Genomic DNA, 15,404 nt, shown 5'->3' with positions numbered 1-15,404 from the left:
GCATGCTGTGATTCATGGGGTCGCAAAGAGTCAGACACGACTGAGCCACTGAACTGAACTGAACTGAACTGAACTGATGCTGAGAAAGATTGAAGGCAGAAGAAGTGGGTGACACAGGATGAGACAGTTGGAAGGCATCACCGGCTCAATGGACATGAGTTTGAGCAAACTCTGGGAGATGGTGAAGGACAAGGAAGCCTGGTGTGCTGCAGTCCATGGGGTTGCAAAGAGTTGGACAGGACTGAGTGACTGAACAACTACAAAAATCAGAGATGGGCTAAGGGAAAGTGACACATGGGTAAGGGTGGCATCTGCTAGGTGGTAGATTAGGGTTTAAACCCACATGGGATGGAATTCAAAACTCTCGTCTCAGCTACCATGCTGCCAGTCTTCAGCAAAGAATTCTATTAAATTGAAGATGGCAACAGCATTAATGGGCCAATTCTTCCCAGGACTAATTATTGGAATTTTGCTGACTGTTTTCCAGACCAGGACCTAAAAATACCCATTTCTTGAGCGACCAGACACATGGCAGACTCTAAAGAGGAAAATGAGAGCCACAATGAATTCAAAATTGGAAATTCTTCTCCAGTTCAAATTTGAGGGATGGGAATTGCATTTCTTAGCCCAATCAAGACATTCTTTACCTCCAGCAATAGGTAGTCCTTAAAGTTCCAGGCTTTTGTCCTTGGAGGAGGAATTCCAAAAATTCAACGTATAATCTGCTTAGCTCAGCATTGTACCCAGTGGATTAAGGTACTTTTCCATTTTCCTCATTCTGACAGACCTTTTAACACTGGTCCTAAAAACACTTTAGGAAATCCTAAAGGAAATCAGTCCTGAATATTCATTGGAAGGACTGATGTTGATGCTGAAGCTCCAAATCTTGGGCCACCTAATGCGAAAAACTGACTCATTGGAAAAGACCCTGAAGCTGGAAAAGATTGAAGGCAGGAGGAGAAGGGGACGACAGAGGATGAGATAGTTGGATGGCATCACGACTCAATGGACATGCGTTTCAGCGTGTTCTGGGAGTTGGTGATGGACAGGGAGGTCTGGTGTGCTGCAGTCCATGCGATCGCAGAGTTGGACACAACTGAGCAACTGAACTGAACTGAAAAACTCTTTGTCTTCTAGGCCTATCAACCATATCGTGTTTATCTTCTCTAACCTTCAGAATTTCCACTAGATGATTGAACTATTTAGAATTGTGCTGAATCTGAGAGTCCTGAAAATAGAATAAAATTTTCTTGTGATTTTCATGTTCTCAGGACAGAAAGGAAAGGGGAGAGGAAAGTAGAGAGAAATTTACTGAGCATTTATTTATGCACAATACATCTTCATTGATTGCATAAATGCATGTGAAGTCACTTCAGTCATGTCCAACTCTTTGCAACTCCATGGACCGTAGCCCCCCTAGGCTTCACTGTCCATGGGATTCTTCAGGCAAGAATACTGGAGTGAGTTGCCATGCCCTCCTCCAGGGGATCTTTCCCAACCCAGGGATCGAACCTGAATCTCTTACATCTCCTGCATTGGCAGGTGGGTTCTTTACCACGAGTGCCACCTGGGAAGCTCAATTCTTCATAGATTATTTCATCTAATTCTGACAAGTTGATGACTTTTTAAGGCTCAAAAACTCATGCTCATCTTTCTCCATTCATCTTCCATTGGATACTTAGGTTGTTTTCATGCAGTTATAAATGGTGCTGCAATGAACATTGGTGTACATGTATCTTTTTGAATAATGGCTTCTCAGAGTATATGGCCAGTAGTGGAATTACTGGGTCATATGATATTTCTATTTTTAGTTTTTAAGGAATCTGTATACTGTTCTCCACAGTGGCTATGCCAATTTACATTCCCACCAACAGTGTAAGAGGGTTCCCTTTTCTCCACTCTCTCCAGCATTTATTGTTTGTACATTTTTTGATGATGGCCAAGCTAGTGGGAACCTGCTATAAAGCCCAGGAAGCTCAGCTCCGTGCTCTGTGATGACCGAGATGGGTGTGGGAGGGAGGTCCAAGAGGGAGGGGATATATGTATACATATAGCAGATTCACTTCATTGCACAGCAGAGACTAACACAACATTGTAAAGCAATTATATTCCAATTAAAAACAAACAAACAAACAAAAAAACCTCATGCTCAAAGCCAATATTTGGACTCAGTTGCTGTCTGGACAGCAACTATAGCACCTCATACTGCAAATTCCTCTCCTACCCCCGGATAGAAGTCACTAATCAATCAGGCTCTTCAAAATCCTTCTCAGTGTCCCAAATAGTCACTACCAATTGAATAAGAACCAATTGAATAAGAACCAACTGATACACTTCCCTCTGTTAACCTAAAGCGATAGAATGACTAGTCCTTTTACAAGCAAAACAGGTTTATTTAGGAACTGCAGATAATTTCAGTTCTGGACATTCAACAATGGGGGACCGTGCACCAGCCTGGTAAAACAAAAGAGAGGACACTCTTTTATAGAGAAGAGGACGTTAGTTGGGAGGGGCTGGTTTTTTTTTTTAATTTTTATTTTTACTTTATTTTGCTTTACAATACTGTATTGGTTTTGCCATACATTGACATGAATCAGCCACGGGTGTACATGAGTTCCCAATATTGAACCCCCCTCCCACCTCCCACCCCATATCATCTCTCTGGATCATCCCCGTGCACCAGCCCCAAGCATCTTATATCCTGTATCGAACATAGACTGGCAATTCGTTTCTTACCTGACAGTATACATGTTTCAATAGGGAGGGGCTATTATTAACTAAAGTCTGTTGGAAAAAACTGGGAGTTTGACGTGCAGCGGCTTTTCTTTGGTTGAAGATGACAGGCTCTCATTGGCTAAGCTGTTGCTAGGTCAGGAGAAAAAACATTTTTTCTTCTCTGGCTGGCCATAGTAGCGGCACTTCTGCTGAAGATGCAAAGTAGTCTCTTTCCTTTAGGACGTGTATTGACACCTTGTTATGTGTGTGAGAGCGCCCCCTTCTGGCTTCCAGATTCCCGAGTTCAGTAAGATTTCCCTTTATTAATTTTCACATTACTTAGCAAAGATTGGAGGCCTCCCTGGGTTCCCTTGTGGCTCAGCTGGTAAAGAATTCGCCTGCAGTGTGGGAGACCTGGGTTCGATCCCTGGGTTGGGAAGATCCCCTGGAGAAGGGAAAGGCTACCCACTCCAGTATTCTGGTCTGAAGAATTCCATGGACTGTATAGTCCATGGGGTCACGAAGAGTCGGACTCAACTGACTGACTTTCACTTCACTTTGGTGGTTCAGAAGGTAAAGAGTCTGCATGCAATGCAGGAGACTCGGGTTCAATTCCTGGGTTGGGAAGATCCCCTGGGGTTGGGAAGATCCCCTGGAGTAGGGAATGGCAACCCACTCCTGTATTCTTGCCTGGAAAATTCCATGGACAGAGGAGCCTGGCAGGCTACAGTCCATGGGGTCACAAAGAGTCAGACACCACTGAGCGACTGACGCCAAAGATTTGCTAGCAGAAAGACGATTCTCCTTCCATGGGAGGCCATGCCCATCACAGAGCCACACCTTTGCTGTCCAGACCAATCTGAAAGGTCATCCCAAGACAACACAGTGTGCCCTAGATTCCTACCAGGATCACACTTTCATGGCAACAAACAGTGTTGGCGTATAACACTCCTCCCATCCCCAGCAGCAACCACTGAAAACATATTAATACATTTCTTTTCAGTCTATTCTCACTGCAGAAATTTTGCTGTGGACTTGAACTTAATTGTGATCACACCGCAGCTGCATTTCAAATGCTGCCTTTTTCATGTATCCTCATAACAAAAGCATTAAACAGACTCTCCTATCATAATGTTCTCCATTGGTTCATTTTTATTTCTGCCACACTTACAGGAAAACAAAGAAATCAGACCATGTACTCCTTTCTCCCTCTCTTCTGCACTCTGTGGGTAGAATAGATAGCTAGTGGGAAGCTGCTGTACAGCACAGGGAGTCCATCTTGGTGCTCTGTGATGACCTAGAAGGGTGATATGAAGGGAGGGTGGTCCAACAGGGAGGGGATATATGTATACGTATAGCTGATTCACTTCCTTCTACAGCAGAAACTGACATGACATTGTAAATCAATTATACTCCAGTAAAAACAATAAATAGTCATTTAAAAAAAGGAGATCTAAGAAGTGAGCATTGCTACTTAGTTTGGGCAAAGAGGAAGTTTTTTTTTTGGAGGGGGGGTTGTTTTTGCTTGGAGAAGTTTCTTTCAGCCGTCACTTCTTTCAGCTGTCATTGATACTCATCTCTCCAGCCTGCTTTGATGTCAGCAAAACCATTTTATTTGCACAGGAGAGGGCACCGTGGCTGATTCCCTACCTGTTGTCATCTTCTCCCCCGCCCCCTCCGAACTTCTTCCAGCAGAGAATTTAGAAAAACTCTTCACAGGGTAGCAGTGTGTTTGCTATGGTGCCACAGTTCCCCATGTTTGATCTTATGTTTCTTGCCTGGAGCATGTATTTCAGACTAGAGTAAATTATTTACCAGTGCTAGCAACCAAGTCTTGTGTTATTCAAAATATAAACCTGAAATATCGGAGCAATCAGACCTCGCCAGCTGACACTATTTATGCTTTGCAGACAAAGGGACAGATCAAAGGATGAATCATAATTATTCCAACACATCAGTTTTTCCAAGTGAAAGAGAGGGAGATGCAGTCCTCTCTGGTGACCATGAACTTCAGGAAATAAACACTGATTTGCTCGTCTCCTCCCCAAACCCATCCCAGCCAGGAAAGAGGATTGAGGGTGTGGGCGGGCGATCAGGACCTGGGCTGACTCTAAAACTGTTCTGGCTTCCTTTCTTTGCTCTCTCAACCTCCTTTGCACATCAAGAGTCCTTGGTTGGTAGTTCTGCTCATCACGGTGTTTTCTGTCTCCTTTCTCTTCTCTGCCACCCACCAGTCTATGAGTTCCTGCAAGGGCAGAAAACCAAGTTATACGGAAAAGTGTGTTTATGTGGAAGCAGCTGTCATTTGCTTTCCTTGTTAGCTTTAACACTGGCTGGCTAGAAGCCTGTTTTGTCTACCTGCTGGGCAGACTCCCTTGTGATAGAGAAAAATAAGAGTGGCCCGTGGCAGGCAGTGCCGATAATTGACTAAGAGACTGGACTTTAGAGTGATGTAGATCTGGATTTGAGTCCTGTTCTGCTACTTCTTGCTGTGTGACCTTGAGAAAGTTACTTAATCTCTCTGATCCCCAGTGTCCTCATCAGTATAACGGGGGTTGTTAGGGAAATTGATTGAGACAATTCATATAAAAGAATCGACTCTAAAGACTTCTGTAGCAGTCCAGTGGTTAAGATTCTGTGCTCTCAGTATAGGGGACACAGGTTTGATCCTTGGCTGGAAAACTAAGATGCTACCCAACAGGGCATTGCCAAAAAAAGAGAATTGACTCTTATGAAGAATTTACTACAGGGACTTCCCTGGTGGTTCAATGGATAAGACTCCACACTCCCAATGCAGGAAGCCTGAGTTCAAACACTGGTGAGGGAACTAGATCCCACAGACAGCAACTAAAGATCGTGAATGCCACAGCTAAGATGCAGAGCAGCCAAATAAACAATTTTTTAAATAAAAAATTAAAAAAAATTTAGCAGAGTACATGCATGTGTGTGCTATATCACTTCAGTCATGTCTGACTCTTTGTGACCCAATGCTGTAGCCCGCCAGGCTCCTCGGCCCATGGGGATTCTCCAGGCAAGAATACTGGAGTGGGCTGTCTTGCCTTCCTCCAGGGGATCTTCCTGACCCAGGGATTGAACCCTGGTCTCCTGCATTGGCAGGTGGGTTCTTTACCACTAGCGCCACATGGGGAATCCTAATACCTGCATATCAGGACTTAATAAATGATAGTGATTATGCTTAGTGAGCCGGTCGCAGCCTCCTGCCACTGCGTCGTGGGATAGCTAGAGGAGCTATCCCACGTTGAAGGTCAGGAAGGGCGGCAGTGAGGAGATACCCCTCATCCAAGGTAAGGAGCAGTGGCTGCGCTATGCTGGAGCAGCCGTGAAGAGATACCCCACACCCAAGGTAAGAGAAACCCAAGCAAGATGGTAGGTGTTGCAAGAGGGCATCAGAGGGCAGACACGCTGAAACCATACTCACAGAAAACTAGTTAATCTAATCACACTAGGACCACAGCCTTGTCTAACTCAATGAAACTAAGCCATGCCCACGGGGCAACCTAAGACGGCTCATGGTGGAGAGGTCTGACAGAATGTGGTCCACTGGAGAAGGGAATGGCAAACCACTTCAGTATTCTTGCCTTGAGAACCCCATGAACAGTATGAAAAGGCAAAATGATAGGATACTGAAAGAGGAACTCTCCAGGTCAGTAGGTGCCCAATATGCTACTGGAGATCAGTGGAGAAATAACTCCAGAAAGAATGAAGGGATGGAGCCAAAGCAAAAACAATACCTAGTTGTGGATGTGACTGGTGATAGAGGCAAGGTCCGATGCTGTAAAGAGCAATATTGCATAGGAACGTGGAATGTCAGGTCCATGAATCAAGGCAAATTGGAACTGGTTAAACAAGAGATGGCAAGAGTGAATGTCGACATTCTAGGAATCAGCAAACTAAAATGGACTGGAATGGGTGAATTTAACTCAGATGACCATTATATCTACTATTGCGGGCAGGAATCCCTCAGAAGAAATGGAGTAGCCATCATGGTCAACAAGAGTCTGAAATGCAATACTTGGATGCAATCCCAAAAACAACAGAATGATCTCTGTTAGTTTCCAAGGCAAACCATTCAATATCATGGTAATCCAAGTCTATGCCCCAACCAGTAACACTGAAGAAGCTGAAGTTGAACGGTTCTATGAAGACTTACAAGACCTTTTAGAACTAACACCCAAAAAAGATGGCCTTTTCATTATAGGGGACTGGAATGCAAAAGTAGGAAGTCAAGAAACACCTGGAGTAACAGGCAAATTTGGCCTTGGAATGCGGAATGAAGCAGGGCAAAGACTAATAGAGTTTTGCCAAGAAAATGCACTGGTCATAGCAAACACCCTCTTCCAACAACACAAGAGAAGACTCTACACATGGACATCACCAGATGGTCAACACTGAAATAAGACTGATTATGTTCTTTGCAGCCAAAGATGGAGAAGCTCTATACAGTCAACAACAAAAAAAGACCAGGAGCTGACTGTGGCTTAGATCATGAACTCCTTATTACCAAATTCAGACTTAAATTGAAGAAAGTAGGGAAAATTGCTAGACCATTCAGGTATGACATAAATCAAATCCCTTCTGATTATACAGTGGAAGTGAGAAATAGATTTAAGGGCCTAGATCTGATAGATAGAGTGCCTGATGAACTATGGAATGAAGTTCATGACATTGTACAGGAGACAGGGATCAAGACCATCCTCATGGAAAAGAACTACAAAAAAGCAAAATGGCTGTCTGGGGAGGCCTTACAAATAGCTGTGAAAAGAAGAGAAGCGAAAAGCCAAGGAGAAAAGGAGAGATAAAAGCATCTGAATGCAGAGTTCCAAAGAATAGCAAGAAGAGATAAGAAAGCCTTCCTCAGGGATCAATGCAAAGAAATAGAGGAAAACAACAGAATGAGAAAGCCTAGAGATCTCTTCAAGAAAATTAGAGATACCAAGGGAACATTTCATGCAAAGATGGGCTCGATAAAGGACAGAAATGGTATGGACCTAACTGAAGCAGAAGATATTAAGAAGAGGTGGGAAGAATACACAGAAGAATGGTACAAAAAAGATCTTCACGACTCAGATAATCACAATGGTGTGATTGCTCATCAAGAGCCAGACATCCTGGAATGTGAAGTCAAGTGGGCCTTAGGAACCATCACTATGAACAAAGCTAGTGGAGGTGATGGAATTCCAGTTGAGCTGTTTCAAATCCTAAAAGATGATGCTGTGAAAGTGCTGCACTCAATATGCCAGCAAATTTGGAAAACTCAGCAGTGGCCACAGGACTAGAAAAGGTCAGTTTTCATTCCAATCTCAAAGAAAGGCAATGCCAAAGAATGCTCAAACTACCACACAATTGCACTCATCTCACATGCTAGTAAAGTAATGCTCAAAATTCTCCAAGCCAGGCTTCAGCAATACGTGAACCGTGAACTTCCTGATGTTGAAGCTGGTTTTAGAAAAGGCAGAGGAACCAGAGATCAAATTGCCAACATCTGCTGGATCATGGAAAAAGCAAGAGAGTTCCAGAAAAACATCTATTTCTGCTTTATTGACTATGACAAAGCCTTTGACTGTGTGGATCACAATAAACTGTGGAAAATTCTGAGAGAGATGGGAATACCAGACCACCTGACTTGCCTCTTGAGAAATCTGTATGCAGGCCAGGAAGCAACAGTTAGAACTGGACATGGAACAACAGACTGGTTCCAAATAGCAAAAGGAGTAGGTCAAGGCTGTATATTGTCACCCTGCTTATTTAACTTCTATGCAGAGTACATCATGAGAAACGCTGGGCTGGAAGAAACACAAGCTGGAATCAAGATTGCCGGGAGAAATATCAATAACATCAGATATGCAGATGACACCACCCTTATGGCAGAAAGTGAAGAGGAACTAAAAAACCTCTTGATGAAAGTGAAAGAGGAGAGCGAAAAAGTTGGCTTAAAGCTACAACATTCAGAAAACAAAGATCATGGCATCCGGTCCCATCACTTCATGGGAAATAGATGGGGAAACAGTAGAAACAGTGTCAGATTTTATGTTTTTTTTTGGGGGGGGAGCTCCAAAATCACTGCAGATGGTGACTGCAGCCATGAAATTAAAAGATGTTTACTCCTTGGAAGAAAAGTTATGACCAACCTAGATAGCATCTTCAAAAGCAGAGACATTACTTTGCCGACTAAGGTCCGTCTAGTCAAGGCTGTGGTTTTTCCTGTGGTCATGTATGGATGTGAGAGTTGGACTGTGAAGAAAGCTGAGCACCAAAGAATTGATGCTTTTGAACTGTGGTGTTGGAGAAGACTTCTGAGAGTCCTTTGGACTGCAAGGAGATCTAACTAGTCCATTCTGAAGGAGATCAGCCCTGGGATTTCTTTGGAAGGAATGATGCTAAAGCTGAAACTCCAATACTTTGTCCACCTCATGCAAAGAGTTGACTCATTGTAAAAGACTCTGTTGCTGGGAGGGATTGGGGGCAGGAGGAGAAGGGGACGACAGAGGATGAGATGGCTGGATGGCATCACTGACTCGATGGACGTGAGTCTGAGTGAACTCCGGGAGTTGGTGATGGACAGGGAGGCCTGGCGTGCTGCGATTCATGGGGTCGCAAAGAGTCAGACATGACTGAGTGACTGAACTGACTGACTGACTGATTACTGTTGGGAAGACCTGCAATACAAGCCTTTCATGGATCCATGAAGCAGTGTTTGTGGAAGATGTGAAGACATTATGTTCTCTGGAACAGCTGGATTCCAGGTGAGATGAGGTCTTCCTTACTCCTACTTTGCCAAAGCCTCTTTTGGAGAATGAAGAGGGATTCTGTGCTATAAGGAGCAACATCTTAAAAACAACTACTCAATGAGCCATTCAGAGTTAATACTCCAGTGCTTGCCCTTTTCCTTCACTGCCTCTCTCTCTGCAAAGAGGAGCTGAGGTAAGTCTCGGAATGACTCATGCCTCTGGAGCCCAAATGCATTTCTGGATACCATTCACTTCTCTAAATTCATCTCTGCATTTTGGATGTAGAGACACAGACCTGAAACTCCCAAGGATGGCTCTCAGAGAACTGAGCCCTGAGGCTGGTTCCAGGCTCATCTCAGTGGACCGAACAGGTACATTGATCAGTTCTGGAGCCTTTCAGAAAAGTCTAGTGAAAGTAATGGATGTTCTAACTTCTGCACTTCTGAGGAATCAGGTCTGTCTTTTTATCTGACCTAATCCCTCCCTTTCAGACCAGATAAACACCAGACCTCTTAATCTGCTTCCCTAAACAACAGTAACCATCCCTGCATGAGATTTATTACCACCTTTCCAAGAGTCTAAGATGCCCTATTTGTAAGACACATCATTGATTTTATAGCACCTTTTTAGAAGAAAAACACAAAAATAAATGTACACATCAATTGTCAGTTGTAACAGGCTTTCAGAAAATAAAATGTAGAAAGAAGTGCTACTTGGAAGAAAAAAATATCCTGTCATCTTAACTAAAGGGCACTTGTTGCAACAGAAATACTATAACTGTCAATGGATTAGAGAGCAAACAAGGTTTCCAGGCCCCCAGGCCTTTTCCTATCTCTATTCCATGGTCCTCAGGAACTGTGTACTTGGCCTCCAGAGTGATAAGTGAAGGTTGCTCAGTCTTGTTCGACTCTTTGTGACCCCATGGACCATACAGTCCATGGAATTCTCCAGGCCAGAATACTGGAGTAGGTAGCCTTTCCCTTCTCCAGGGGATCTTCCCAACCCAAGGATCGAACCCAGGTCTCCCACATTGCAGGCAGATTCTTTACCAGCTGAGCCACCAGGGAAGCCCACTTGGCCTCCAGAGACCTGGTGCTAAACCAGTGAAGTCATGTTTGTAGTATCTGTCTCTTGTGACTCTGGCCTCTCTCCTTATCGAGGCAAATTTGATATTTTCTGCAGAAAATCAGACTGCCACTATAAAAGATCTCTTTTCCTTTAACTCACCATGTATTCATGTTGTGGATGATTAAGACAAACTGAATATCAGGCAATAGGAAAGTCTAAATTGATGGCGGCTTTGCAAACCTGACCTGCCTCTTGAGAAATCTGTATGCAGGTCAGGAAGCAACAGTTAGAACTGGACATGGAACAACAGACTGGTTCCAAATAGCAAAAGGAGTACATCAAGTCTGTATATTGTCACCCTGCTTATTTAACTTCTATGCAGAGTACATCATGAGAAACGCTGGGCTGGAAGAAACACAAGCTGGGATCAAGATTGCCAGGAGAAATATCAATAACTTCAGATATGCAGATGACACCACCCTTATGGCAGAAAGTGAAGAGGAACTAAAAAGCCTCTTGATGAAGGTGAAAGAGGAGAGTGAAAAAGTTGGCTTAAAGCTCAACATTCAGAAAACAAAGATCATGGCATCTGGTCCCATCACTTCATGGGAAATAGATGGGGAGAGAGTGGAAACAGTGTCAGACTTTATTTTTTTTTGGGGGGGGGAAGGGGCTCCAAAATCACTGCAGATGGTGACTGCAGCCATGAAATTAAAAGATGCTTACTCCTTGGAAGAAAAGTTATGACCAACCTAGATAGCATCTTCAAAAGCAGAGACATTACTTTGCCGACTAAGGTCTGTCTAGTCAAGGCTATGGTTTTTCCAGTAGTCATGTATGGATGTGAGAGTTGGACTGTGAAGAAAGCTGAGCACCAAAGAATTGATGCTTTTGAACTGTGGTGTTGGAGAAGACTCCTGAGAGTCCCTTGGATTACAAGGAGATCCAACCAGTCCATTCTGAAGGAGATCAGCCCTGGGATTTCTTTGGAAGGAATGATGCTAAAGCTGAAACTCCAATACTTTGTCCACCTCATGCAAAGAGTTGACTCATTGGAAAAGACTTTGATGCTGGGAGGGATTGGGGGCAGGAGGAGAAGGGGACAACAGAGGATGAGATGACTGGATGGCATCATGGACTCAATGGACATGAATCTGAGTGAACTCCGGGAGATGGTGATGGACAGGGAGGCCTGGAGTGCTGCGATTCATGGGGTTGCAAAGAGTCAGACACGACTGAATGACTGAACTGAACTGAACTTGCAAACCTCATTGGCATTTTGTAGGCAGAAGCTAGCAGGACAAAGCGGGTTGATATTTACTACACAATAGGATTTTCTCCTTTATTTTTAATAACTGCTGCTCATTTTCTTACTAGACTTTCTCCACCAAGCAATACCCAACGACATTTTGTGGAACATGCTTTAAATTCTCTACTTGATGGATTGTCCAGAGCGTGGGGGATGGGAGCTGGTGACTTAATACTTTAGTTCTGATGATGACTATCATTTTACTTTATGGTACGAGACAGAAAATGGGAAAATGTAAATCTCTTAAAAAGCAAAACTATACAAGATTTAGATCACATGTTGAGGGATTGACTTTGGGAATGGAAAAAAGAGATCAGCAGAACTATTGGAGGTCTGGAGATTTGATGATAGGAAAATTAGGGAATTCTCTTCAGTTTTCTTAACCATGAAGTAAGATCATCAGACAAGAGGAAGGTGGGTTAATGACAATAACAATCATAACAACAGTAATAATATTAACAATAAACATTCATTGAGTGATTCCCATATGCCAGTTAATATTTTAATCATTTTGTATATATTAACTCAGTCATTACAACAACCTTATGCATTTGGATTAGATCCTGAAGAGCAGGAAAGTAAGCTCAGTGGAAATAAAGACTATTTTAAAAAAGGATGTTTATATATGTGCATATGTTAGTCGCTCTGTTGTGTCTGATTCTTTAGGATGCCATGGACTGTAGCCCACCAGGCTCCTCTGTCCATGGGATTCCCAGGCAAGAATATTGGAGTGGGTTGTCCTTTCCTCCTCCAGGGGGTCTTCCTGATCCAGGGATCAAAGCTGGGTCTCTTGCATTGGAAGGTGGGTTCTTTACTGTCTGAGCCACCAGGGAAGCCTAAGGTTATTATGAAGTGAAGTGAAGTGAAGTCACTCAGTCGTGTCCGACTCTTTGTGACCCGTGGACTGTAGCCCACCAAGCTCCTCCATCCATGGGATTCTCCAGGCAAGAATACTGGAGTGGATTGCCATTTCCTTCTCCAGGGGATCTTCCTGACCCAGGGATCAAACTCAGGTCTCCCACATTGCAGGCAGACACTTTAACCTCTGCGCCACCAGGGAAGCCCAAGGTTATTATATGTATGTGTACACACACACACACACACACGCGCGCGCGCACATGCACACACACGCACATGCACACACACACAGACACACACACACACGCATATATATCCAACCTAGGACTGATGTTGAAGCTGAAACTCCAATACTTTGGCCACCTGATGCGAAGAGCTGACTAATTTGAGAAGACCCTGATGCTGGGAAAGATTGAGGGCAGAAAGATAAGGGGACGACAGAAGATGAGATGGTTGGATGGCATCACCGACTCCATGGACATGAGTTTGGGTAAACTCCGGGAGTTGGTGATGGACAGGGAGGCCTGGCGTGCCGTGGTTCATGGGGTCCCAGAGAGTCGGACACGACTGAGCGACTGAACTGAACTGAACTGATCCCCAAGCTTGGCTGGGTATACATAAACTATGTAAATATATGTACATTAACTACAACTTCCCTGCTGGCTCACACATTAAAGAACCTGCCTGCAATGCAGGAGACCCAGATTCGATCCCTGGGTTGGGAAGATTTCCTACAAACAGAGATTGAAACCCACTCCAGTATTCTTGCCTGGGAAATACCATGGACGGAGGAGGCTACTGGGCTACAGTCCATGGGGTCACAAAAGAGTCACACACAACTCAATGACTAAACAATAATAACAGTGCATATGTGTGTGTGTGTGTATCTGAATCACTTTGCTGTACAGTGGAAATTAACACAACACTGTAAATCAGCTATATTTCAACCAAAAAAAAAAAAAAAAGAGGGGTAAAAAAGAAATACATTATAGAATGTAAAACCAGCATCCTGGCTTTATTTTCTTATTGCTTTTAGTCACCCAGGGGGAGCTACAGAGAAGGCAGAAGGCTTATTTCCTATAGGGTTGGGTTTTACCAGGCAAATGCAGTGGAGAGAGAAAAGGAGTCAAGTATTTCCAAGATAGTGGGCCTTTGGGAGCAGATAATTGCAAGCGATGGGCCATGAAATCAGGATAAGAATGGTCATGAAGAGAGGCTTAGGAATATGGGGAACTTGGTGTCAATGGCTTAGGGTCATCATGAAGTTGAAGAATGATCCTATGAGAGTTAGCTGCCTTCAAGCTGGAAGAAGAGGAGTTTGCAGTCACAAAGAAGGGAGATGGCATTTGTGATGCCTATAAATGGGGCAGCGTTCAGTGATCATGAGTCCTAAGATGTGACCCTGATGTGGCAACTGAGGTATCAGTTCAGTTCAGTTCAGTTCAGTCGCTCAGTCGTGTCCGACTCTTTGTGCTCATGAATCGCAGCACGCCAGGCCTCCCTGTCCATCACGAACTGAGGTATACAGGAGGTGAAATAAGAGATTGATTATTACACCTGATTAGATTGATGTTTAGGAAGATGAACATTATGGAAGGGACAAGATCTTTCTGCTATGATAGACAGGATCCTTCTATGTTTCTTTCAGCGTTTCATCTCCTGGAAGGAGTTTTTGCACTTGACGAGGTTACTAATGAACTCAAATTAAGACCTGTTGTGGGAAAGAGTGTTGCCAGTGGAAATGTGGATACAGAAGTTAGGGAGGGCATTTTAAGGACTGAAGGTGGGATCCCGCCAGCTCTGGTTAGGCTGGGTCACCTGCTGAGCCAGAATATAAATAGCAGCCGATAATGACAACCATGGTCTGTTGATGACAAGCCTGTGCTGTGTAGCCTCCTTTTTTAAAAATCAAAATTTTTATTGAAGTATGGTTAACATGCAGATTTGTGTTAATTTCCACTGCACCACAAAGTGATTCAGGTATACATGTATAAACATTCTTTTTTATATATTCTTTTCCATTATGGTTTATCAAGGATATTGGATGTAGTTCTCTGTGCTATACAGTAGAACCTTGTTGTTTATCCATTCTATATATAAAAACTTCTATCTGTTAACCTTAACCTCTCACTTCATCCCTCATGTGTATCCTCCTTTTGAATCACCCTGGAAGAGGAAATCTCTTGGGAGTTTCTCAATTTCTGTCTCCTTATGGCAGCATAAAGGGTCTTATTGGGTTGCAGATAAAAGAACCTCACTCACATAAGATTGAACAAAGCATAGGCATTCAATGAAAGGATAGTTAGGGCCTCTCACTGAATCTTTAAAAATATGAAGAAAAGAACACTTCAAGAAGAGTGGTGGTGAGAATCAGGGCAAGTCTCAAATCTCAGCAGCTGTAGACTTTCTCCCTGTAGCTCTATTCATCCCTGGCAAGGAGATCAAACCAGTCAGTCCTAAAGGAAATCAATCCTCAATATTCATTGGAAGGACTGATGCTGCAGCTGAAGTTCCAATACTTTGGCCATCTGATGTGAAGATCTGACTCATTGGAAAAGACCCTGATGCTGGGAAAGAATGAAGGCAGGAGGAGAAGGGTATGAGACAGTTGGATGGCATCACTGACTCAATGTACATGAGTTTAAGCAAGCTCCAAGAGTTGGTGATGGACAGGGAAGCCTGGCATGCTGCAGTCCATGGGGTCA

This window comes from Oryx dammah, unplaced genomic scaffold (genome assembly GCF_014754425.2).
Source record: "Oryx dammah isolate SB20612 unplaced genomic scaffold, SCBI_Odam_1.1 HiC_scaffold_2, whole genome shotgun sequence".
NCBI classification, from domain to species: Eukaryota; Metazoa; Chordata; class Mammalia; order Artiodactyla; family Bovidae; genus Oryx; species Oryx dammah.
The sequence above is the reverse complement of the archived record's forward strand: the minus strand, read 5'-3'. Positions refer to the sequence as shown.